Here is a 27,480-nt window from a genome sequence, read left to right on the forward strand (position 1 = left end):
CCAGAAATAGTTGTTCTTTAGACAAAAATCTAGACATTTTATTAAAAACTTTCTCTGTATACACAGTAGCTTAGTATGTGTCCTCAAACCCCATTTCAGAGCTTCACAAGCTTGGTGGTGTAGTATTATCGTATATAAAGATGAAACATCTGTGGTAGCCATTATCCACAGGCCATCTTCTTTAGGGATACTCTTGACGATCTGTAACATCTGTTTTGTATCCTTTAGGTATGCTTCTGTGCTCTGTACAGCTGGTTGTAGATAATGATCTATGTACTGACCTATTCTGGAGGTGAATGAATTAATTCCATTCACTATTGGCCTCAGTGGTGGATTGATATTATCTTTATGTATTTTAGGGAGTGAATATATTATTGGTAGATGACATGAGTCTGGTATTAAAAATCTGGCTTCTTTTTTTTTAAGTATGTTTTTCTTTAATGCTAGGTGCACTACTTGTTCAAGTGCAAAACATGGGATTGCCCAATAGTTTAATATTAAATGTTTTCATCCTCAAGCATACCCTTCATACTATTATGATATTGTTCCTTTGAGAAGACTACAATCGCACCTCCCTTGTCTGCTGGACGAATGACAAGGTCCTTCCTTTTTGTGAGTTTACAAATGCCACTTTTTTATGTAGTTCGGTTCTTCCTTCTTCTTTATCTTTAGATCCTTTGCTTCCTCTAAAACCACTCTTTTAAAAATCTCAATATGTTTATTAGTGATGGCCGAACGGTTCGCCCGGCGGTCGTTTCGCGGCGAATTTCCGACTTTCGCCGTCCGCGGGTTCGAACGCCTTTTTCCGTCGTTCGCCCCGGCGGACTTACGTGTTTAATGTATACAAGAACTTTAACCTTTCGTGACACGTTTATCATGTGTTACAGGACAACCAATTGAGACATGACAGCTCATGGACACTTGGACATTCCCCCTAACCTATAAATACACCCGATCCGGTGGCCATTTTACATTCTTTCTTCTGTCACTGTAGGGAAAGGATCCTGTGTGGAGTAGGGACAGAGAAAACGCTAGCTATTTGGTACACAAAAGTTCTTTTCAGGACTGGTATAGGTGTTAGGTCAGCAGCCTGAGTTTCTTTTGTCAGTTTAGATAAAGGGACAGAGCGCTGTATGCTGCTATTTTAGGGACAGCTCAGCCAGATTAGTCTTTCTTCATCATCATCATCATCATCATCATTAGCTGTTACTATCAGGTCCACAAAAGAGCTGTTCCAGCTAATCGTTCCAGCCTACTCTTTTTTGCCAATTTGTATAGGGACAGGCAGGAAGCAGTGTGTCAGGCAGTGAGGATAATTTTAAAGACTTGCTGTTACTATTAGTTCCACAAAGGTTCTTTTCAGGACTGGTATCAGTGGTACGGTAATAGGCTTGTACACGTATAATATTCTTTCTTCCAAATATAGAAAGAATATTATACTTGACTGCTGCCCTTCTGCTGCAGTCTGCTAATCATTCACAACTCACTTGTTCCACAAAGCTCTTTATCAGGACTGGTAACTTGGTCTGTCTAGGGTGCTACGGTACATAGGCTTGGGTGCGGTACAGTCTGCTGTTCTGTAAGGACCGCTATCGGTCCACAATACATAGGGTTGCCGTGCACTACTGCTGACCGCTGCCCTATACTGCAGCAGTCCTTCATTGGTATAGGGACTGACGTACAGTCTGCTAATCACTAACACACAACCTGCTTGGTCCACAAAAGTTCTTATAAGGACTGGTAACTTGGTATAGGGTGCTACGGTACATAGGCCTGAGTGCGTTACAGTCTGCTGTTCTGTAAGGACCGCTATCGGTCCACAATACATAGGGTTGCCGTGCACTACTGCTGACCGCTGCCCTATACTGCAGCAGTCCTTCAGCGGTATAGGGACTGACGCACAGTCTGCTAAACACTAACACACAACCTGCTTGGTCCACAAAAGTTTTTATAAGGACTGGTAACTTGGTATAGGGTGCTACGGTACATAGGCCTGAGTGCAGTACAGTCTGCTGTTCTGTAAGGACCGCTATCGGTCCACAATACATAGGGTTGCCGTGCACTACTGCTGACCGCTGCCCTATACTGCAGCAGTCCTTCATTGGTATAGGGACTGACGTACAGTCTGCTAATCACTAACACACAACCTGCTTGGTCCACAAAAGTTCTTATAAGGACTGGTAACTTGGTATAGGGTGCTACGGTACATAGGCCTGAGTGCGTTACAGTCTGCTGTTCTGTAAGGACCGCTATCGGTCCACAATACATAGGGTTGCCGTGCACTACTGCTGACCGCTGCCCTATACTGCAGCAGTCCTTCATTGGTATAGGGACTGACGTACAGTCTGCTAATCACTAACACACAACCTGCTTGTTCCACAAAAGTTCTTATAAGGACTGGTAACTTGGTATAGGGTGCTACGGTACATAGGCTTGAGTGCGGTACAGTCTGCTGTTCTGTAAGGACCGCTATCGGTCCACAATAGATAGGGTTGACGTGCACCACTGCTGACCGCTGCCCTATACTGCAGCAGTCCTTCAGCGGTATAGGGACTGACGTACAGTCTGCTAAACACTAATACACAACCTGCTTGGTCCACAAAAGTTCTTATAAGGACTGGTAACTTGGTATAGGGTGCTACGGTACATAGGCTTGAGTGCGGTACAGTCTGCTGTTCTGTAAGGACCGCTATCGGTCCACAATAGATAGGGTTGACGTGCACCACTGCTGACCGCTGCCCTATACTGCAGCAGTCCTTCAGCGGTATAGGGACTGACGCACAGTCTGCTAAACACTAACACACAACCTGCTTGGTCCACAAAAGTTTTTATAAGGACTGGTAACTTGGTATAGGGTGCTACGGTACATAGGCCTGAGTGCGTTACAGTCTGCTGTTCTGTAAGGACCGCTATCGGTCCACAATACATAGGGTTGCCGTGCACTACTGCTGACCGCTGCCCTATACTGCAGCAGTCCTTCATTGGTATAGGGACTGACGTACAGTCTGCTAATCACTAACACACAACCTGCTTGGTCCACAAAAGTTCTTATAAGGACTGGTAACTTGGTATAGGGTGCTACGGTACATAGGCCTGAGTGCGTTACAGTCTGCTGTTCTGTAAGGACCGCTATCGGTCCACAATACATAGGGTTGCCGTGCACTACTGCTGACCGCTGCCCTATACTGCAGCAGTCCTTCAGCGGTATAGGGACTGACGCACAGTCTGCTAAACACTAACACACAACCTGCTTGGTCCACAAAAGTTCTTATAAGGACTGGTAACTTGGTATAGGGTGCTACGGTACATAGGCCTGAGTGCAGTACAGTCTGCTGTTCTGTAAGGACCGCTATCGGTCCACAATACATAGGGTTGCCGTGCACTACTGCTGACCGCTGCCCTATACTGCAGCAGTCCTTCATTGGTATAGGGACTGACGTACAGTCTGCTAATCACTAACACACAACCTGCTTGTTCCACAAAAGTTCTTATAAGGACTGGTAACTTGGTATAGGGTGCTACGGTACATAGGCTTGAGTGCGGTACAGTCTGCTGTTCTGTAAGGACCGCTATCGGTCCACAATAGATAGGGTTGACGTGCACCACTGCTGACCGCTGCCCTATACTGCAGCAGTCCTTCAGCGGTATAGGGACTGACGTACAGTCTGCTAAACACTAATACACAACCTGCTTGGTCCACAAAAGTTCTTATAAGGACTGGTAACTTGGTATAGGGTGCTACGGTACATAGGCTTGAGTGCGGTACAGTCTGCTGTTCTGTAAGGACCGCTATCGGTCCACAATAGATAGGGTTGACGTGCACCACTGCTGACCGCTGCCCTATACTGCAGCAGTCCTTCAGCGGTATAGGGACTGACGCACAGTCTGCTAAACACTAACACACAACCTGCTTGGTCCACAAAAGTTTTTATAAGGACTGGTAACTTGGTATAGGGTGCTACGGTACATAGGCCTGAGTGCGTTACAGTCTGCTGTTCTGTAAGGACCGCTATCGGTCCACAATACATAGGGTTGCCGTGCACTACTGCTGACCGCTGCCCTATACTGCAGCAGTCCTTCAGCGGTATAGGGACTGACGCACAGTCTGCTAAACACTAACACACAACCTGCTTGGTCCACAAAAGTTCTTATAAGGACTGGTAACTTGGTATAGGGTGCTACGGTACATAGGCTTGAGTGCGGTACAGTCTGCTGTTCTGTAAGGACCGCTATCGGTCCACAATAGATAGGGTTGACGTGCACCACTGCTGACCGCTGCCCTATACTGCAGCAGTCCTTCAGCGGTATAGGGACTGACGTACAGTCTGCTAAACACTAATACACAACCTGCTTGGTCCACAAAAGTTCTTATAAGGACTGGTAACTTGGTATAGGGTGCTACGGTACATAGGCTTGAGTGCGGTACAGTCTGCTGTTCTGTAAGGACCGCTATAGGTCCACAATAGATAGGGTTGACGTGCACCACTGCTGACCGCTCACCTATACTGCAGCAGTCCTTCAGCGGTATAGGGACTAAGAGTTTTGTCACAGGGTCATTTAAAAAATGACATGCAGAGGAAGAGGCAGGCCCTTCCGCAGGGGTGGTAGGGGTAGGGCAGGAGCAACAGGCTTGAGCCAAAGTGGGAAGTTGCAGAAGGTGCGTTCAATTACTTTAAAGGATGCACCAGACTTGGTTGAGTGGCTCGCTCAGCCTTACTCTTCTGCACCCTCCTCATCCTCTCGATCTGCACCCTCTTCTTCACTCTCTGCTATGTGCACCCCCAAAGACACTACCACCAACAACACGACCACCACCACCACCACCACATACCTTCCGCTTGAGTCACTGGAATTATTTTCCGATCCATATCAAGAGGACATTTCTGATGCGCAGCCACTCTTGGTATTGGATCAGGAAGAGGAGGTAGCAACAAGCGCTACTCAGCAGTCTGACGCCAGTACCCAGATCAGCCCAAGGAGGAGGTTGGTCCCCGGTGTTGCTGCCTACTCTACTTATAGCGGTGGGGAAGGTGACGTTGATGATGACGTGTCTAGTGATGTCACGTGGGTGCCCACAAGAGAGGAAGAGGAGGGGAGTTCAGAGGGAGATATGGACCAGCAGATAGGGAGGAGAAGCAGCAATGACTTACATTGCACAGCAGGGACAAAGCAGACTGCAAATGTATCAGGAGCGAGTCATCGACCATGTACGGTCACATCTGGCGCTCCCAGGACACCGGCACATGGCTCCGCAGTGTGGGCTTTTTTTAACGTGTCCGCTGCTGACAATAGCGTTGCCATCTGCAATCTTTGCAGTCAACGCGTTAGTCGCGGTAAGCCCAATACTCACCTAGGGACGACCGCCTTAAGAAGGCACATGAGCAGCCATCACCGAGCCCAGTGGGAGCAACGGAACACACAAAGCCACACTGCAGGCTCTCACCGTCCAGCCTCGTCTTCTACTTCTCCTTCTCCTCTCTCCTCACAATTGTCCTCCACTCCACCTTCCATCACGCCAAGCTCACATTTTTCTGCAAAAAGGCAGGCTTCCGTGGGCCTAATGTTTGAGCGTAAAAAAATGATGACGCCGGATAACCCTCTTGCCCAACGGTTGGCGGCTGGCTTGTCAGAACTCATAGCCCGCCAACTACTGCCATATAAACTGGTGGACTCGGAGGCCTTTCGCAAATTTGTGGCCATTGGAACACCACAATGGAAGGTCCCAGGAAGGAAGTATTTCTCAGAGAAGGGCATCCCAGAGCTATATGGCCATGTTCAGCGGCAAGTGAATGTATCTCTGGCACACAGTGTCGGTGCCAAGATACATCTGACCACAGACACGTGGTCTAGCAAACACGGGCAGGGAAGGTATATCAGTTTTACTGCCCACTGGGTGAACCTTCTGACGGCCGTCAAGCATGTAACCCGTGGCACCCGTGTAGATTTGGTTTTACCGCCACGGATTGCATGCAGGCCTGACTCTTCTTCTCCTCCTCCTACTCCATCCTCCTCCCTCTCCTCCTCAGCTGCCTCCTCCTTTTCCGCTGCTAGCGTCTCTTCCACTGCACCGCCCAAGCTCCCCAGAACCTATTCCACATGCCAGGTGAGACGTTGCCATGCCGTGCTGCGTCTGTTGTGCCTGGAAGCAAAGAGCCACACTGGCCCGGCACTCCTTTCAGCTTTGCGTTCACAGGCAGATGAGTGGCTAACACCGCTCAATTTGACAGTTGGTAAAGTGGTGTGTGACAACGGTGCCAATCTGCTTAGCGCATTGAAACAGGGCAAAATCACGCACGTGCCGTGCATGGCACACGTCTTAAACTTGGTCGTGCAGCGATTCCTTGTCAAATACCCTGGGGTCCAGGACATCTTGCGGCAGGCAAGGAAAATCTCGGCCCATTTCAGAAGATCTTACACGGCCATGGCTCGCCTTGCTGACATTCAGCGGCGACACCATCTGCCGGTCAGACGTCTTATTTGCGATTGCCCGACGCGATGGAACTCAACCTTCTATATGCTTGATAGGCTGCTCCAGCAGAAACGTGCAGTTAACGTCTACCTGTATGAACTCTGCGAAAGAAACGGTTCTGGGGAGCTGGGTTTTTTTTCACCGCGCCAGTGGCTGCTCATGCGCGACACATGCAGACTTCTGCGGCCATTTGAGGAGATCACCAAACTGGTCAGTCGCAGCCATGGCGCCATCAGTGACATGGTACCTTATGCCTTCTTTCTGGAGCGTGCATTGCGTCGTGTCATTGATCAGGCTGTGGAGGAGCAGGAGCGGGAAGATGAGGAAGTCGCAATGCTGGATGAATTCCCAGGGGGGGCTACTCTATCTGAGACAAGTCAACAACAGGAGTCTGATGAGGAGTCAGAGGAGGATGGTGCCGGGGCGGATGAGCAGGAGCAAGAAGAGCATGCTTTAAACCTTTCTGGGATCCCTGTTGTGCGAGGATGGGGAGAGGAGAATGAAGAGGACGACATTATCCTGGATGATGAGCAGGAGCCAGGCCACCACACCGCTTCCACTTTAGTGCAAATGGGGGCCTTCATGCTCCAGTGTTTTAATAGGGACCCCCGTATAAAAAGCATGAGGGTCAAGGACCAGTACTGGGTGGCAACGTACTTAGACCCCCGGTACAAACACAAAATGGCGGAAATGTTACCGCCGTCGCAGAGGGCTGTCAGAATGCAGCACTTCCAGGCCTTGCTTCGAGAAATGCTGCATTCTGCTTTTGCGTGCGCTGGCAGAGGAGCAATTCCCACTCCCAGAGAAGGATTTGCGGGTACCAATCCAACAGCGCCTGCAAGAAGAGGCCGGTTTGAAGATGTGTTGGTGACTTCGGATATGAGGTCATTCTTTCAGCCGACCCATCGACAGGTGTCATCCGGATCCAGCATCAGGGAACGCCTAGACCGTCAGGTGTCCGACTACATTGGGTTAACGGCCGATGTGGACGCTCTGAGGAGTGATGAACCCCTAGACTACTGGGTGGGCAGGCTTGACCTCTGGCCAGAGCTTGCCCAATTTGCAATCGAACTGTTGGCTTGCCCCTCATCCAGTGTCCTGTCCGAAAGGACGTTCAGCGCAGCAGGGGGGATTGTGACCGATAAGCGTACTCGCCTAGCTCACCACAGTGTTAACTACCTCACATTTCTAAAAATGAATGAGGCATGGATCTCGGAGGAATTCAACACATGTGATCAGTAGACCATGTATATGTCTATAAACAATTTTTGGAATCAAGCACACAGACCTTCTTAATTCATTTGGCTCACTTCCCTGACCCAAAAAAGCACACCGTACTATATGCCCCTACCCTCCTCTTTGAAGAGGTTGAGCGGTGTCATATTTCTACTGGGGCTGCTTATTATGAGGGGTTCCCACCATCCCTGTGCTGTGCTGACTTCCTCCTGGGTGTTCTTATTATGAGGGGCTCCCACCATCCCTGTGCTGTGCTGACTTCCTCCTGGGGGTTCTTATTATGAGGGGATCACACCATCCCTGTGCTGTGCTGACTTCCTCCTGGGGCTGCTTACGGTGCTGCTGTCAGCGCTGTATGTCACGGAGCTGCTGTCAGCGCTGTATGTCACGGAGCTGCTGTCAGCGCTGTATGTCACGGAGCTGCTGTCAGCGCTGTATGTCACGGAGCTGCTGTCAGCGCTGTATGTCACGGAGCTGCTGTCAGCGCTGTATGTCACGGAGCTGCTGTCAGCGCTGTATGTCACGGAGCTGCTGTCAGCGCTGTATGTCACGGAGCTGCTGTCAGCGCTGTATGTCACGGAGCTGCTGTCAGCGCTGTATGTCACGGTGCTGCTGTCAGCGCTGTATGTCACGGAGCTGCTGTCAGCGCTGTATGTCACGGAGCTGCTGTCAGTGCTGTATGTCACGGAGCTGCTGTCAGCGCTGTATGTCACGGAGCTGCTGTCAGCGCTGTATGTCACGGAGCTGCTGTCAGCGCTGTATGTCACGGTGCTGCTGTCAGCGCTGTATGTCACGGAGCTGCTGTCAGCGCTGTATGTCACGGAGCTGCTGTCAGCGCTGTATGTCACGGAGCTGCTGTCAGCGCTGTATGTCACGGAGCTGCTGTCAGCGCTGTATGTCACGGAGCTGCTGTCAGCGCTGTATGTCACGGTGCTGATGTCAGTGCTCTGTATTACGGTGCTGCTGTCAGTGCTCTGTATCTCCTGCACCCTCTTGTTTGCCTACCCTGGTCCCTGACCTTCCCTCTCCTCCATTGCCTTCATTAGCTCCATAGTCCTGAATTGTCAGAACAATTTCCCAAATAAAAAAAAAATGCTTGTAGTTATCGATCCCAAATTCACCTCATACATGTATTATGCTATTGTCCAGGTGGTGGGACTACGTGCTACCCCCTAATAATTACCCCGTGGCCGCAAATTCGACCTAAAGGTTTGCGAAATTCGCCTCCCATTGAAGTCAATGGAGCCCGCGGCGAACGGTCGTTTTCGCGAACGTTTGTGTCCGTTCGCGTTTCGCGTTCGCGAAACGTCCCGTCGGAAGTTCGTCCATCACTAATGTTTATTATCTTTCACAGGGGGGTTAAAAACAGATTTGGTTCTCAGTGTGCTGTGCAAAATTCCATCTTCTCCAGATCCTGGGGGTCTCTGTCAGAAGCTGCACACATTACAAAAGGCATGTAGGGCAAAGGTTTGTTTCAGCAGTGAACATTTTCTAAGCTAAAAGTCAAAAGATTGACAAAGAAAGGGCCTGCCAGGCACTGACCTAATGGACATGTACCTGTAGCAAAGTCCCGGGCCTCTTTAGGCCTAATAGTTACCTCCAGATTTAGAGACAACTGAAATTATTCTATGTAGAGTGGGTTACGAGGCATGGTGGGTGTAATGCAAGGTAGATTCATGGGCACCAGACACTTCTTGAATGCAAAAAGATTTATTGTCTCTTGAACTGAACTGTGGGAGAGAGGGTTTAGGGCCAGGACACCCTTAGATGGTTGCAATCTTAAAGCGGAGGTCCACCCTAAAGTGGACCTTCCGCTCATTGGAATCCTCCCCCCCTCCGGCGCCACAATTGGCACCTTTCAGGGGGGAGGGGGGTGCAGGTACCTGTACAGTACAGGTATCTGCACCCACTTCCGCGTAGATTCTGCAGAAGGTACGCCCCTTTCCGCAGAATCTACGCCCCTTTCCGAAAGTCCCCCGCTGCCTGCTGGGAAACACATGGATCCCAGAGACAGCGGGGACCATCCTTATTGCGCAGCGCGACTCGCGCATGCGCAGTAGGTAACCGGGAAATTAAGCCGAAAGGCTCCACTTCCTGATTCCCATACCCAAGATGGCGGCGGCAGCACCCGAGAGACGATCGAGAGATCGGCTTCGGGTGCCGACATCGCGGGCACGCTGGGCGGGTAAGTGTCATTATTTTAAAAGTCAGCAGCTGCAGTATTTGTAGTTGCTGGCTTTTTTTTTTTTTAAACGGCGGAACTCCCGGTGGACTCCCACTTTAATTAGCAGACTCCAAGACTTCTATAGGTAGACAGCCATGTAGGGAAAGGCACCCAGCCAGACACCACATCTGTAGAATGGTGGTCCTACAGTGGTGGTCACACGGTGTAGGATCACTGTCTCCTATGGCAACAGTCTTACAACAGTTTCTAACACAAGTTGTAACAAACTTCTTCACTTCCTTTACTTTCACTCCTTATAGGTCTTCACTCCGCTGAGCTCCCAGTCTCTCTCACTAGACCTACTGATCCACTGCTACTGGATACCCAGAGCTCTTCCAATCTTTACACTCAGTATCTTCCTCAAGCGTCAGTCCCACTTCCCTGCTGGGTCCCAACTTGGCACTCCAGATATTTCTCAAATTTCACCCCACTGGCCTGCTTGGTCCCTGGCTTGGCACACAAACCTGCTCTGTAAGCATCATCTCCGCTGGCTGGGTCCCTGGCTTGACACCTGCTGACGTTTTCCAATTCTTCATAATCCCCTGGTTGGTGAGAACATTGTTTTGGTACTTGCTTAAGCTACTCACTGTGGTCCCTGGTAATGAGGTGGCTGGTCCCTTAGCTTCCCCTCTACCTCTGACCACAATGGGTTCTCTGGCCAGCAGAACCATCACTTCTGGTTGGACTGCAAGCCCAACCCTACGCTGCTCTCTTGCTTCTGGATAGGCCCTCAGACAGCCTAGCAGCCAGATGTCCTTGGGATAGGCCTCAGACTCTGGCCTAGCAGCCGGGCAGCACAACAAACGTCCACCCAGACAGCTGTCCAGGTGGCACAGAACACTGATTACCTGACTCCACCCAAATATATAGGTTCTCCCAGCAGGCCAAGGGATTTAAAAACACCCTTGTCCATTGGCTGAGATACGCCAAATACTGCTAATCTGTCACTATTGCTCTTGTCTTATCTAATGTCGCCAGGTACCCGGCCACCTAGCAGAAGAGAGAAGTGCAAAAATTCCAGACTTAGGGTGAAATCAATTGATCCCTAACAATTAGCCAAGGCAACTATACCTGGCAGGTAAATTTAAGAGCAAATATATATAACCTGAATCAAGATAGGCGCTGTCTCCACCCATATAGTTCACTTGGGTGCATCTTATAAAATCACTCCACTCCGGGTGTTGCAGCTCTTTCCAAAGTCCACTGGGTGGCAGACACATCTATGAAGTATAAAAACAAGAGAGAGCGCACGCCAGCCCTAGTGTATTAACGTTTATTTAAAATAACCAATGTTAAAAAATGAGGTATTGCACTCACAGACTGCCGATGTTATGGCATTCAGATCAAAAAACTCCTCCACGGCTGCCTCTTCTCCTGATTTGCAGGCTCTCTATGATGGCTTACAGCGAGGCTGAACGAACGTATGAGAGCTTAGTATAGCCTGCTATGTGCTGACACACTATCCCACTCCATTCGCACACATGCACGGACCAGCTGGCTGTGCGTGGTCACTCGCGGCCAGGGGGAGGATCTCTCTGCCTACGCACTGGCTCCTGGAACGCACAACAACCTGTTACCATGACAACATGTTTCGGAGGCATGGCCTCCTTCTTCAGATGATGCCCTGTGGTCAAATAGTGACTTAAATATGCACATACCCTACCGCCCTTCCTCGCTGACAGCCAATCACAGACAGCATCATGTTAGGGACAGAGGGCATGCCTAAGGACAAGTCTAACTAATAGAAAGAGCAATTTAGTAACAGCAAAGAACATACATTTACCAATTGTAATTTTACAATGGTATTTCATATAATATAAACATAAGAGAATATATATATACCATAGTGCAGCAAATATTGCTATAAATTAAAAATCGAATAATAAAATTATAATAAGAATTTTTATACACAATACGAGCGGAATAAAAAAGATGCACACAACAGGATCTCATAAAAAAAAAAATATATATATATATATATATATATATATATATATATATATATATATATATATATATATATATATATATATATAAATTGATTAATATATAAATATTATATAGGAAGCGAGGAAGGGCGGTAGGGTATGTGCATATTTAAGTCACTATTTGACCATAGGGCATCACATGAAGAAGGAGGCCACATCCCCGAAACATGTTGTCATGGTAACAGGTTGTTGTGCGTTCCAGGAGCCAGTGCATATGCAGAGAGATCCTCCCCCTGGCCGCGAGTGACGTCACGCACAGCCGGCTGGTTCGTGCATGTGTGCGAATGGAGTGGGATAGTGTGTCAGCACGTAGCAAGCTATACTAAGCCCTCATATGTTCGTTCAGCCTCCCTGTAAGCCATCATAGAGAGCCTGCAAATCGGGAGAAGAGGCAGCCGTGGAGGAGTTTTTTGATCTGAATGTCATAATAACATTGGCAGTCTGTGAGTGCAATAACTGTTTTTTTAACATTGGTTATTTTAAATAAATGTTAATACACTAGGGCTGGCGTGCACTCTCTCTTGTTTTTATACTTCATAAAATTTAAGAGCAACCCTGCCTAAACATCAGGGTGCTATATACCAATACATTTTTTTGTGAAAAATATTGTTTAACATGGAGAGGCCATTTTAGAGAACCTTAAAGGATAACATAAAAATATGCAATTCCTTTAAATAACATACCTTAAAGCTACACAAGAATTACAGAACATTATTAATTACTCTCTGGGACAACGTCAGTAACACCATATTCTGGCATCACATAAATTGCTTGTTTAATCATTTATATTACTTTTATATAATTGGTTTGCTTATGTAGCACTATCAATGTAGGGCTGCTGATGAATGTGATTGTCTCCCAACCTGCACAACCAGACACACAAATTTTACATTCAGTTAAGAGACAAGAAGCAGTCCTTACAGCTTTGTCTGTTTTGTTTTTTTGTTATGGGAATTTAACCTGGATAGGAAACAGTAGATATGGGATGCCCATTTGATCAGTAGAACTCGTTAGGGACTTAAACTACATACACCCAGTATATACACACTGTCCTCTTATACCTCCAACACAGACTTGCTTGTAGAACCACAACTCCCAGAACCAGTTAGCACAGTTTCAGATTCAGTCTCAGTTGAACCTGGACAAATTCCCTTTGCAGGCAGGGACCACGGGCCCTAAGGTGTAGCCAAAAAATAGAAGTCTTTGGTGCTAGCTGTCCTATCTGTGGCTACTGCTCCCAGTACCATATCTACAGGCACTGCCAGCCCTCCTGACTGCAGCTGCCCCTTTCTCCACAATCCACCCAACTGGCTTTTACATCCATCCCAGATTGCTCCATCCCAGTCCTTTCAGGCATGCCTCCCAGTTTCCAAATGGGGGTCACTCACCAGCCCTCTTGGCTGTTCCTTTATTTATTGGAGACTTGCCTGGTAGTGTTCTCCCGCTGTCCTCTCCTTGCTCCCAGGCCTCCTAGCCAGGACACCTCTATGTGTCTTGAAGAGGGTCCTGTCAACACCCGAGCCCAGGCCCAAGCTCACCCCCCCCCCCCAGACTGGGAAGCTCCCTCTAGCTCAACCTTACTTCTCCTCCAATTTTTCTAGAAGGTTCCAGTACATTTTAGAAGTAAGGAGGAGGTGTCAGTGATGCTGCCTGTGAGTCATCCAGCTCTCCCTGGATCTCTGCCCAACCCAAGAAGAAACACACAGGCTTGACTGCCAGCCAAACCTGAAATTTACCTACACTAACAATCAAAAATCCTAGCACTCTAGCAATGCAGCCTTGGAGTGCTACACTCACATACAGCAGCAACAATCCAATATGATTGATTTCCACCTCAAAAGAAATATGTGCTAGGTAGATTTGGCCAAAACAACACATTTTTTGGTGTAGAAGTCATAATTGAGCTTTGGAAGAAGAATCAGAGGCAATACATCTAAAAATGTAGAAGTAGTGAAGGCCTTCACGCTACTGGAAGTAAATAGGGAAGGACTATGTGTGTATAAACCAATGTGGGTGTATTCACAAGTGCTGCAAAATTTGCGTGTTCACAATGACACCAAAAGAAAAATAATAAATGTAGAATTTTGTTCAAAAGTGAAATAACTCAAAATTAAAAATATGGAGCCTATGGAAGGTGAAGGCACCCAGCCGTAACGCGTGGGGATTGGCTGAGACGGACGTTTGTCACAAGATATGTGAGAAGGCGTTTCTGACGCCGACCTGTTACCATTTTTTTACTCTGCTGTTTTTATATTGTTACAATGTAAGAGACCATCTATAGTTATTTAATAAATACATTCCTTTGGTCTAAACATACTGCACTAGTGGAGGCTTTCTTTCTCTTTTCCTATTTGACACATTGCAGAGAGATGAAGATCCTATGTGTGGAGGAACACAGAGAGGAGTTCTACTCAGAAGTTGATCTGATCCCAGAGCCACTATGCAGCAGTATATGGAAGTGTCCAATAGAAGATTATATGCACTTAATATAAAGAAAGAAGGTGAAAGTCCAGACAGACCATATGATTGGAAGAATATCTGTCAGCACTTTATGAACTTTAACCCTTTATGAATTTCACCTATGAACTTTAGTTATTTATAATTTTTTTATGAACTTTACCCCTGATTGATTGAATTCATACATGTTATTCACAAATGTTGTTTATACTCCATCACGATTAACCTTATTACTTATTTATATATACTTATTACCCTCGTATTGTATTTATTTATTTATGCTGTTTATTAATTAGCCCACTGAGCACTTTTTGATATACATACATACATACATACATATATTTATCCAAGAGGGATTAACGAGTTAATTGTTGTATACCTTATACACTCCTCACCTTGATTATATTTTCAATTTTTCACCAATTTTTTCAATTTTTTATTTTTTACATTTTTAAATCTTTATTTTTATTTTATTTTTAATTTTTAATTTTATATTTATTTGTATTTTTATTTCTAGTTTTATTTTTATTTTATTTTTTATTTTGATTCTCACTTCTATCTTTATTTATTATTTTTTTTCTATTTTCACTTTTTTTTTTTTTTTTATCTTTACTTTATTTTGTACACTTTCATTTTTTTTTCTTTTCCTCTCCACTGCACTTATCTTTTTTACACTTAAAATATATTTTGAAAACACCTTCCTAGCAGTTATCACTTCCATAGGCTCCGTATTTTTAATTTTGAGTTATTTCACTTTTGCGCGAAATTCTACATTTATTATAATACATCTAAAAAATACCATAAGGTATACATTTAAAAAAACCAAAAAAAAACATTAAAGCTTTGTATTAACCTAATATAAATTGCCAAACAGGAGAAGAGTGAGTGACGGAGCATAGCTTGTTGTGATTTCCTAATCAGTAACACAATGTGGGAAATTTACTACAACTGGTGCACAGAGAATCTGGTGCATTGTGCATAGTAATCAATCACCGTCTAGGTTTTATTGTCAAAACTTAATTCAACAAGCTGAAATTAGAAGCTGATTGGTGACTTTGCACACTTGTGACAGATTCTGTGTGTTCCAGTTATAGTACATCTTCCCCAATGTACTTAGTGCAAATTGCGCCTATGGCAAGCTTTGAAACTGTTCCCCTGTCAAAACATTTGAAACCCATCTTTCAGATAACCTTAAAAAAACAGCTAACAAAATGACAAGTCAAGCTCTTTAATCTCTCAATTAACAAACTATGGCCTGGCACTACATAAAAATTACAACTGTACCTTCCTTACTTTCCTTACTTTTTACACGGATGCAAACTGGTCTACGATGTGCTCAAAGTCATTTTTTTCTGTTTCTTCTCTTTCTACACTCAGCCCACACACACACACACACAATGGTCTGCGGGCACACACTGATACAAAAATCACTGATGATGCCAACACACTGGCACACTCATTAAAATACATTGGTGCACACAGTAACTCATACAAAAACAATGACAAAATCAATGCACACACATAATCATTAATTACAGACGTGTCATGTGACGGCAGTTGCAATCAGCTGACACCTCGGAGGGCAGAGCCTTCTGTACCCCAGGCACTCTTTGGTTAGGATGCCCCTGTTATCTCCTTAGCTAGTAGCTGGCTGCTACATCCCTCCCAGAATACCATGTGGATGGAGCTGGGTGACAGCGGAGCAATTCAAGTTTTTTTAGTGGGATATCGGACACTACAGGTCCAAAACCCAGGAATGTCCCAACAAAATTGTGACTGTTGCCAGCAAGTATGTGGTAAGTGCCTTACTGTCCAGCCACTCACAAGTGCCCCCTTCACATGGCATCCATGGCACTTGCCATATCTGCCATACCCTGGATACTCCACTGCTTTGTACAAACCACAAATCTACATTTTAGAGCTAAGGCAAATGTTCTGCCAAACAATAAAAAAAGTCAATGCCATATTCAGAGACAACACCAAAAATGTCCTTACAGTTACTGGAGAGTATGCAATCAGTTTGATTGGGGCCCAATGCAGCAATACAGTGAGGGAAAAAAGTATTTGATCCCCTGCTGATTTTGTACCTTTGTCCACTGACAAACAAATGATCAGTCTATAATTTTAATGGTAGGTTTATTTTAACAGCGAGAGACAGAACAACAACAAAAATATCCAGAAAAACGCATTTCAAAAAAGTTATAAATTGATTTGCATTTTAATGAGTAAAATAGGTATTTGACTCCTTCGCAAAACATGACTTAGTACTTGGTATCAAAACCCTTGTTGGCAATTACAGAGGTCAGTCATTTCTTGTAGTTGGCCACCGGGTTTACACACATCTCAGGAGGGATTTTGTCCCACTCCTCTTTGCAGATCCTCTCCAAGTCATTAAGATTTTGAGGCTGACGTTTGGTAGTTCGAACCTTCAGCTCCCTCCACATATTTTCTATGGGATTAAGGTCTGAAAACTGGCTAGGCCACTCCAGGACCTTAATGTGCTTCTCCTAGAGCCCCTCCTTTGTTGCCCTGGTCATGTGTTTTGGGTCATTGCCATGCTGGAATACCCATCCATGGCCCATTTTCAATGCCCTGGCTGAGGAAAGGAGGTTCTCACCCAAGATTTGATGATAAATAGCCCCGTCAACCGTCCCTTCGATGCAGTGAAGTTGTCATGTCCCTTTAGCAGAAAAACACCCCCAAAGCATAATGTTTCCAACTTCATGTTTGACGGCAGGGATGGTGATCTTGGGGTCATAAGTAGCATTCCTCCTCCTCTAAACACGGCAAGTTGAGTTGATGTCAAAGAGCTTGATTTTGGTCTCATCTGACCACAACACTTTCACCTAGTTCTCCTCTGAATCATTCAGATGTTCATTAGCAAACTTCAGACGGGCCTGTACATGTGCTTTCTTGAGCAGGGGGACCTTGTGGGCGCTGCAGGATTTCAGTCCTTCATGGCGTAGTGTGTTACCATTTGTTTTCTTGGTGACTATGGTCCCAGCTGCCTTGAGATCATTGACAAGATTCTCCCGTGTAGTTTTGGACTGGTTCCTCCCCATTCTCACGGTCATTGAAACTCAACGAGGCAAGATCTTGCATGGAGCCCCATACCAAGGGAGATTGATGGCTATTTTCTGTTTCTTCTATTTGCGAAAAATCTCACCAACTGTGGTCATCCTCTCACGAAGCTGCTGGGCGATTGGTGTTGTAGCCCATTCCAGCCTTGTGTAGGTCTACAATCTTGGCCCTGACATCCTTGGACAGTTTTTTGGTCTTGGCCATGGTGGAGAGGTTGGAATCTGATTGATTTATTGCTTCTGTGGACAGGTGTCTTTTATACAGGTAACACGCTGAGATTAGGAGCACTCCCTTTAAGAGAATGCTCATAATCTCAGCTCGTTACCTGTAAAGAAGACAACTGGGAGCCAGAAATCTTGCTGATTGATAGGGGATCAAATACTTATTTCACTCATTAAAATGCAAATCAATTTATACATTTTTAAATATGTTTTTTTTTCCTGGATATTTTTGTTGTTATTCTGTCTCTCACTGTTAAAATAAACCTACCATTAAAATTATAGAGTGATATTTTTTTGTCATTGGGCAAATGTTCAAAATCAGCAGTGGATCAAATACTTTTTTCCCTCACTGTATAAGAAATGTGATTTTACAAACATGGCAGTCCTGAATATTGTAGAGACTCGCTACCCATTAATCACTTACCGCCTGGCCACAGTACATTTATTGGGACACAGAGCAGCATAGACAAGTTAGATCACGTACATTTACATCCTCTAACCTGTCCCAGGTTTAGGGCATGCGTGTGCGCCCCTGGGTGATCTGTGCTGTGATTTGCTACAGCACAATTTTTTCATCAGTTTCCAGCCAATGATTTTGGCCCGGAACCTGATAATCATCTGTAGCAAATCACAGCACAGCCTGTGTCGATGTTAGTAAACACAGACACATGACCTGAATTCCGCTTCTCTCTCTGAGCCCTTTTTGGTTCAGAGAGAAAGAAGAAAATAGGTCCTGTGTGAGTGGAAACAGCGTATACACACTTGCATACACCTAGATAGGCACATTTAACCCTTTGTTTGCTCTCCAGTTAAGCCTTTGATTGCCCTGTCACAGTGTAATTTGCACAGTGTACAGTACTGGATCACTGTTTTAGTGTCACAGGCGATTTCAGGTAGCATTAGAGTCAGTTAGTGTCCCTCCCAACTAGCATCAGATAGTGCCAGATTGTCTGCCACACTATCACCATCCATAGGTAACCTCTTGATTGTGAGCAACACTATTACAGTCACACTATAAAGCCATTCCTAGTATAGTGTCTGATCAGATCAGTATCTTGATTACAATAAGAACTATACTAGTGTCTCTAATAGTATAGTCTCCCCAAAAAGGCAGTGTTAGCCGGACCAGCCCAGTTCGCTGCCAGCACTTGCGTTAGTCCCTCCCCCATTTCCCCCCCAGCAAGTGCAGTGTCAGTATAATCTCTGACCACTGCCACCCTTGATACATTGTACACAATATCGCAGTGTTAGCGAGATCAGGCCTGATCTCTGCTTGCACTAGCATTAGGGTTGTCACCTTTTCTTCAAGCCTGAACACAGCCCGGGAGACCTTTGGGTGTCCCAAGGAGAGTAGTAATGCCGTGTGCATAGTGTGCAGAGAATAGTGGGTTTGGCCAAATTGCTCTTGCTGACATCATCACCCTGCCCCCAGTGATGCTAAACCTGCCCCAAAATGGCTGCCCGCAGCTCCCGGAAGGCAACAGATTTGTGTGTGACTATCTTGGTTACTTGGGGAGCCACAGCCTGGTCTGAATAATGTGTCCAGGTTTCAGTCCGCCTGAAACCCAGAGAGATGATTCAAAACCCTGACTGTCTTGGTAAATCCTGAACATGTGGCAACCCTAACTAACACGTATATTTTTCTTCTAGTATGCAAGCAGTCCCTGACAGCCAGGTGCTCTTTTTCCCATAGTCGCACTAGGTACCTGTACTAAAGAGGCCTACAGGATTCTGAGAATGTCAGATGAGAGCGAAGGGGAAGCCTCACTGACTGAATCCAGCTCAGAATAAGAACATGTACAAAGCAGCTCAGATGATGGAGAAGGAGTGCTGCTCAGATTCGGCATACCTGACCCCAGGTCAGCAACCTAGCAGGTGCTAGAAAGGCATGATTATTATCATATGTAGCAGAGTGCCAGTACTAGCACTGGACTACTTTTTGGTGATCTGGCAAGCACCAGTCGCCTAGTAAATCCTGGCCTTTTAGACACTGGCACTGCAGTAGCTCCCATGGTGAAGTGGCTAGTACCAGAAGTGCAGTACAGGCTGGTGAGGTAGCTAGCACTAGTAGGGGAATGCAAATGCAGCAACCAAGAATTTGAGCACAGGCCCTTAGAGCCCATAGTAGTCTTCCAGAGGTGCTTACAAACCCTAATTGGCTGCCCCCAGATTCATCAACATCTGTTATTCTCCCATTTACAGCCTGGGGTTCAGGTAGAAACAGCAAATTTAACAACACCCCTTGACTTTTTTAGCTGTTTTTCACAGAAGACCTCTATAATCTGATTCCTTTAATTGATTGATTGATTTAATTCCTACCTTGCTAGTCTAATTGAATGGAAACATATCACAGTTTTCAAATTTAAGACTTTTTTGGGCCTAACCTGTAACAAAGGCTTTACAAAAAATAATGAATTGCAGTCATATTTGTCCACAGACCCAATTCATCATATAAATAATAAAAAATCTGCGCTTAGTAAAATAAAATAAGATAAAATAAAAATCAGCAGCTGAACACTGTAACCAGGATACCGGGCACAACGAAAACAGAAGAAATAAAAGTGCAGCGTTTAGCCTCTAAATATGAATGTGACTTAATAAAAAAATATATAAATATTTGTGAAAAACCTAAATAATGTGAAAGTCATTAATGAAAAATACTTTCAAAGCTCAAATGTCCAATGAAATCAAAAGACGTTTATCTATAACTCAAGTGTCCAATAGAGTGAAAAAACAAACTATAAAACCAAATAATCATAAAAAATGATGCAGCACAGTATAAATAATGTCCCAAGTGAATATAAAACAAAAAGTGATTAATCTTGTTTGTTCAAACAACGATAATAATGCTTGACCACGTGGACCCTTCACCTCTGTAAATCAATAATGAATGGAGGCATACCAGATCACCGGTGACCCCCTGTTAAGGGAGGTCAGTCTGCGCAGATACGATCACATAGACGTTTTGATACAGGAAGCCGGAAAACGACCCAATCCTTCGGATATCACGTAATCTCCAAATCTGCTCGGATCCTCTCATAGGCCTCGAAGCATCATATCACCAGAAAAAAAAAGTGCGCCAAATCGCGTAGTATGGTTTGAACAGATTTTTATTCAACCGAATAATTTGAGTGCTGAAAAGTGACTCCACCGAGTCACACGAAAATAAACATAGCGTTTAAAAACGAACAGATTGCTAGCAAAATAAAAAACTAAAAAATGAATGCTAATGCACAAAGGGTGTGAGCGTGGCTACCCGACGATCGTTTCGTCAAAGGTCTGACGACCCCTGATGACGTCAGACCTTTGACGAAACGATCATCGGGTAGCCACGCTCACACCCTTTGTGCATTAGCATTCATTTTTTTGTTTTTTATTTTGCTAGCAATCTGTTCGTTTTTAAACGTTATGTTTATTTTCGTGTGACTCAGTGGAGTCACTTTTCAGCGCTCAAATTATTCAGTTGAATAAAAATCTGTTCAAACCATACTACACGATTTGGCGCACTTTTGTTTTGTTTTTTCTGGTGATATGACGCTTCGAGGCCTATGAGAGGATCCGAGCAGATTTGGAGATTACGTGATATCCGAAGGATTGGGTCGTTTTCCGGCTTCCTGTATCAAAACGTCTATGTGATCGTATCTGCCCAGACTGACCTCCCTTAACAGGGGGTCACCGGTGATCTGGTAAGCCTCCATTCATTATTGATTTACAGAGGTGAAGGGTCCACGTGGTCAAGCATTATTATCGTTGTTTGAACAAACAAGATTAATCACTTTTTGTTTTATATTCACTTGGGACATTATTTATACTGTGCTGCATCATTTTTTATGATTATTTGGTTTTATAGTTTGTTTTTTTCACTCTATTAGACACTTGAGTTATAGATAAACGTCTTTTGATTTCATTGGACATTTGAGCTTTGAAAGTATTTTTCATTAATGACTTTCACATTATTTAGGTTTTTCACAAATATTTATATATTTTTTTATTAAGTCACATTCATATTTAGAGGCTAAGCGCTGCACTTTTATTTCTTCCCAATTCATCATATGCTCATGTTCTGTGGTGCAATGGCTAGACGTAGATATAAAAATATTATGTGTTTCATGCATTTCAATGACAATACTGTCTGTCATCCTCGAGGTGACCTGACTATTGTCAGCTCCACAAAATTCAGGCTCCTTGTAACTGCATGTCCCAAAAATTTGCAGATGTGTATACGCCCCAACAAAACATTTGCATAGACTCTTCTACATTTTACTGGCAGGTAGGGATGAGCCGAACACCCCCCGGTTCGGTTCACACCAGAACCTGCGAACGGACCGAAAATTTGCGCAAACTTTAGAACCCTGTTAAAGTCTATAGGACTCGAATGTTCAAAATCAAAGTGCTAATTTTAAAGGCTAATTTGCAAGTTATTGTCCTAAAGGGTTTGGGGACCCAGGTCCTGCCCCAGGGGACATGTATCAATGCAAAAAAAAAGTTTTAAAAATGGCAGTTTTTTGGGAGCAGTGATTTTAATGATGCTTAAAGTGGAAAAAAAAAGTGAAATATTCCTTTAAATATCGTACCTGGGGGGTGTCTATAGTACGCCTGTAAAGTGGTGCATGTTTCCCATTCTTAGAACAGTCCCTGCACAAAATTACACTTTTAAAGGAATAAAAGTCATTTAAAACTGCTTGCGGCTTTAATGTAATGTCTGGTCCCGGCAATGTGGATGAAAATCAGTGAGACAAACGGCATGAGTACCCCCCCCCGCCCCCCGTCCATTACCAGGCCCTTTGGGTCTTGTATGGCTATTAAGGGGAACTCTGCACCCAAATTTAAAAAAGGAAAGGCGTGGGGCCCCCAAACCCTATATACTCTGAACAGCAGTATACAGGCGGTGCAAACAAGACAGGGACTGTAGGTTTGTTCTTAAGTAGAATCTGTTTGTAATTTTGAACTGGTACATTTTAAAGTATAGCTCCAGCCAAAAACATAGGGAAGGGTTATCACCCCTGTAACATTTGTTTTGCTGTCTGTGCACCTCTTCAGAAGACGGGGTTTTTAGTGAAACATGGATTGGTGATAAAGCATCAGTGGAGAGGAGACACATTTTTTGTCAACACTTATAGGAGAGAATTTCTCTTCCTAGGGGTAGATTTCATCTCACTTCCTGTTGCCTCCGTTTGCAAGTAGGAGTCGTTTATAAGTTGGATGTTTGAAAACAGGGGCCTGTCCTATATGCTCTGCAGAAATTTGGGCCTTAGGTGTTGGTGTTGCCTCACAGTTACTCTTGGTGGGCGCTGGAATGGGCCCTGCTGTGAAATATTATATCAAGAATTATAATTACATGCACCTGTTGAACAGGGGCAGACAAATTGGGCCTTAGGCACTGGTGCAACAACATGGCAACATCTCACAGAAACTTTAGTTTGAGCGCAGGAATGAGCCCTGCTGCAAAGTATTGCATCAAAAATTGTAATTACATGCCCCTGTTAAACAGGGGCTGAAAAATCGGGTCTTAGGCACTGGTGCTGGTGCCACAACACTGCAACCACTCACAAATATTGTAGTTGAGCACAGCAACGAACCCTTCCTGAAAAATATTGCATCAAAAATTGTACTTACACAACCCTCTTAAACAGGGGCTAAAAAATTGGGCCTTAGGCACTAGTTCTGGTGCCACAACACTGCAACCCCTCACAGATACTCTAGTTGGAGCTCAGGAATGTGCCCGGCTGCAAAGTATTGCATAAAAAATTGTAATTACACGCCCCTGTTAAACAGGGGCTGAAAAATTGGGCCTTAGGCACTGGTGTTGGTGCCACAACACTGCAACTCCTTACAGATACTCTAGTTGGAGCGCAGGAATGAGCTCTGCTGCAAAGTATTGCATCAAAAATTGTAATTACACGCCCCTGTTAAACAGGGGCTAAAAAATTGGGACTTAGGCACTGGTGCTGGTGCCACAACACTGCAACCCCTCACAGATATTGTAGTTAAGCGCAGCAACGAACAGTCCGGCAAAATATTGCATAAAAAATTGTAATTACACGCCCCTGTTAAACAGGGGCTGAAAATTGGGCCTTAGCCACTGGTGGTGACGCCCAGAGCCAAAAATGTTCTTACAAGCTATCAGCATGATCATTAAGGAGGAAGAGGATAGTCACTCAGCATAACAGGATAGTCACTCAGCATCAGCATAGGCAGTCTTGAAGGGATCTGACATTTAAAAAAAAATATTTGGTTACATCAGCATCAAGTGCTTGGTAGCTGGTGGTAATCCAAGACTGATTCATTTTTATGAAGGTCAGTCGATCAACCAAGTCGATGGACAGGCGCACCCTGTGATCGGTTACAAAGCCTCCAGCAGCACTGAATGTGTGTTCCGAAAGAACGCTGGATGCAGGACAGGCCAGTAGCTCAATTGCATACTGTGCAAGCTCTGGTCATTGATCCATCCTCAAGACCCAGTAGCCCAGAGGATTTTTGGTGGGAAAGGTGTCCAAGTCTGATCTTGCCCCTAACTATTCCTGCACCATGTAAATCAGACGCTGGTGATGGTTGCTGGAACACATTGCACAGACCTTTCTGCAAGGCCTCCCAGAGATGTTTCATCCTCTGCTCCCTCTGTGACGGCAAGATAAGGTCCACAACCTTACCCTTGTAATGTGGATCAAGGAGGGTTTCCAGCCAGTAATGATCCCTCTCCTTGATCTGTCAAATACGAGGATCCTTCCGTAGGTTTTGCAGGATCAAGGAGGCCATGCAGCATAGGTTAGCTGAGGCATTCGGTCTGGAGTCCTCTGGGTCACTAAGGCGACATGATCCGCAGCCACCTCCTCCCAGCCATGTACAAGTTCATGGGTTTCTTTTGGCTGTAAATGATCCCTTAAAGACTATTGCTGATGCTGAGTGCCAGGCTCCACCTCCATGCTGACACAATCCTCCTCCTCTTCATGTGTGATCAGCAGGCCAGCAGGAACACTTTCTGGATAAAGGGGGCCTTGGGAGGTAAGGAAGTCCTCCTCTTCCTGCCTCTGTTCTGCCTCAAGTGCCCGGCCCATTATTCCAAGCAGTGTGTGCTCCAACAGGTGGACAAGAGGGACAGTGTCACTGATGCATGCACTGCCACTGCTCACCATCCTCGTGGCCTCCTCAAATGGTGACAGGACAGTGCATGCATCCCTGATCATGGCCCACTGATGTAGGGAAAAAAAAACAAGCTTCCCTGACCCTGTCCTAGTTCCATAGTCGCACAGGTACTCATTGATGCTGCGTGTACAGCTGTTGCAGCATGGGCAATGTTGAGTTCCACCTGGTGGGCATGTCACAAATTAGGCGGTTCTTGGGCAGGTTAAATTCCTTTTGAAAGTCAGCCAGCCAAGCACTGGCATTATATGAGTGGCGGAAATGCACACAGACTATCCTGGCCTGCCTCAGGACATCCTGTAAGCCCGGGTACCTGCCCAAGAACCACTGCACCACCAAGTTAAGGACGTGAGCCAAACAGGGCACATGGGTCAGTTGTCCCTGTCGGAGGGCGGAGAGGAGGTTGGTGGCATTGTCCCAAACCACCATTCCTGGCTTAAGCTGGTGGGGCATCAACCACCTCTCAGCCTTCCCCTGTAGAGCTGAAAGAATCCCCACCCCAGTGTGGTTCCTGTCCCCCAAGCACACCAGCGCAAACACTGCATGGCATCTTTTTGCCTGCGTACTTGCGTAGCCCCTTGAAAGCCTACGGAGCACCTCTGATTCCGAGGTCAAAGCACAGGAAGAGGCCATGAAGGAAGAAGAAGGGGGGGGTGGAGGAGAGAGGTGTGTCAGAATCACCAATAGTAGCATTTTGGAGGCGTGGTGGCGGAACAACCTCCAACACTACTGCACCTTGTCCTGCATCCTTCCCAGCTGCCAGCAGAGTCACCCAATGCACCGTGAAAGATAGGTAACGTCCCTGTCCATGCCTGCTGGACCATGAGTCAGCGGTAATATGCACCTTACCGCTGACTGCCCTGTCCAGCGAAGCCAAGACATTCCCTTCTACATGTCAGTAAAGAGCTGGAATTGCCTTCTGTGAGAAAAAGTGGCATTTGGGAACCTGCCACTGAGGAACCGCACATTCCACAAACTCACGGAAGGGGGCAGAGTCTACCAACTGAAAAGGCAGCAGTTGAAGTGCTAGCAATTTAGCCAAGCTAGCATTCAACCACTGGGCATGTGGATGGCTGGGAGTGAACTTCTTTTGGCGGTGCAGCAGCTGGGGCAGGGAAATTTGCCTGGTACAATCTAACGTCTGTGTACTGATGGCAGATTGCCCACAAGTACTTGGCTGTAACACACCTAATTCTACACCTTCATTCTTCTCAGTGCAGGTTTCAGAGAGGACTGAAGGTATAGTGGGGTTGGAGATCCTAGCTGATGAGGAGCAAGGAGAGGTCCACTTGGTTCTTTGGTGTGAGTCTTTTAGGTACGCTTGCCAACAAACTGCATGTCAGGTCGACATATGTCTGGTCAAGCATGTGGTGCCCAAGCGGCTGATGTTTTGGCTACACGAGATACACTTGAGACATATGTTGCAAATAACAGCAGTGCGATCTGATGCACCCATCTTAAAAGAGTTCCACACCAAAGAACTTTTTGAAAAACGCGCGGAGACAGCAGCGCCCTGCACATGCGGAGCTCTGCAGTGTGATGCAGTCGGTGTGCTGTCCTTAAACTGGCCCCTGGAGGGCATCCTGCCTCATTGGAGATGTGCATCCTCCTCTCTCCTATCAGGCACCCACGTAGAGTCAGTGACCTCATCATCCCCTCCCTCCTCATCACTGGAGCAAACCTAGCAGTATGATGCAGTTGGGGGAACATGACTGCATGATTGCTGTCCTTCTTAGGCACCCCCTCTCTCTGGGCTCATGTTACTGCCTTCCTCTAGCTGGGTACCATCATCAGAGCCTTCAAAATGCTGGGCATCCTCCTGGAGCATATTCCCAACACTGTGCTCAAACAGTTCGGGGGACTTCTCAGGAGGACCTGGTGGGGCTAGGGAAGGAGTGACTGATGCCATTGAGCTGAGGGAAGAGGCCGGATTGGCAGCTGCTTTGCCAGACAAAGTACCCTGAGCCTGGGTGAGAGAGGATGAGGAGGATGAGGACGGCTTGGCCATCCACTCTACCAAGTCTTCGGCATGTTGCGGCTCAATATGGCCAGCTGCCGAAAAAAAGGACAAGTGTGTCCCATGGCCACGTGCTGATGAGGATGCACTGTGTCCATGACCAGCACTGTTGCCTCTAGACACAGAGCCTGCTTGCCCTCTTTTATTGGCTCGTGACTGTCTACCTCTCCTTGTTGGCCTTCCAGACATACTAATGGCCTGCAGGGAGATGTAGCTGCACAAAGCTGGGACGTATATATAATCTGATTATACTGCAGCTGGCAGAATCAACTGCCTGCCTGTAGTATTATTACTATGAGAACACCGGCAATTGTATTCAGGTAAGCTTTAGGTGCACACTGTGCAAAGGACACTAAAACAAAATACTGCAGCTCCCTGCCTGTATTTGTATGAGAACGCCGGCAATTGGATTCAGGTAAAGCTTTAGGTGCACACTCTGCAAAGGACACTAAAACTAAATACTGCAGCTCCCTGTCTGTATTTGTATGAGAACACTGGCAATTGTATTCAGGTAAAGCTTTAGGTGCACACTCTGCAAAGGCCACAGTACACTAGTGAACATGCAGGGCAGCTCCCTCCCTGTCAGTATATTATGAAGAGAATAACAGGAACGGATCTAGCTAAACTGAATACAGTATATAAATATA

The sequence above is a fragment of the Lithobates pipiens genome, unplaced genomic scaffold (assembly GCF_037356315.1).
Source record: "Lithobates pipiens isolate NorthernLeopardFrog02 unplaced genomic scaffold, aLitPip1_a1.2 Scaffold_23, whole genome shotgun sequence".
Lineage (NCBI taxonomy): Eukaryota > Metazoa > Chordata > Amphibia > Anura > Ranidae > Lithobates > Lithobates pipiens.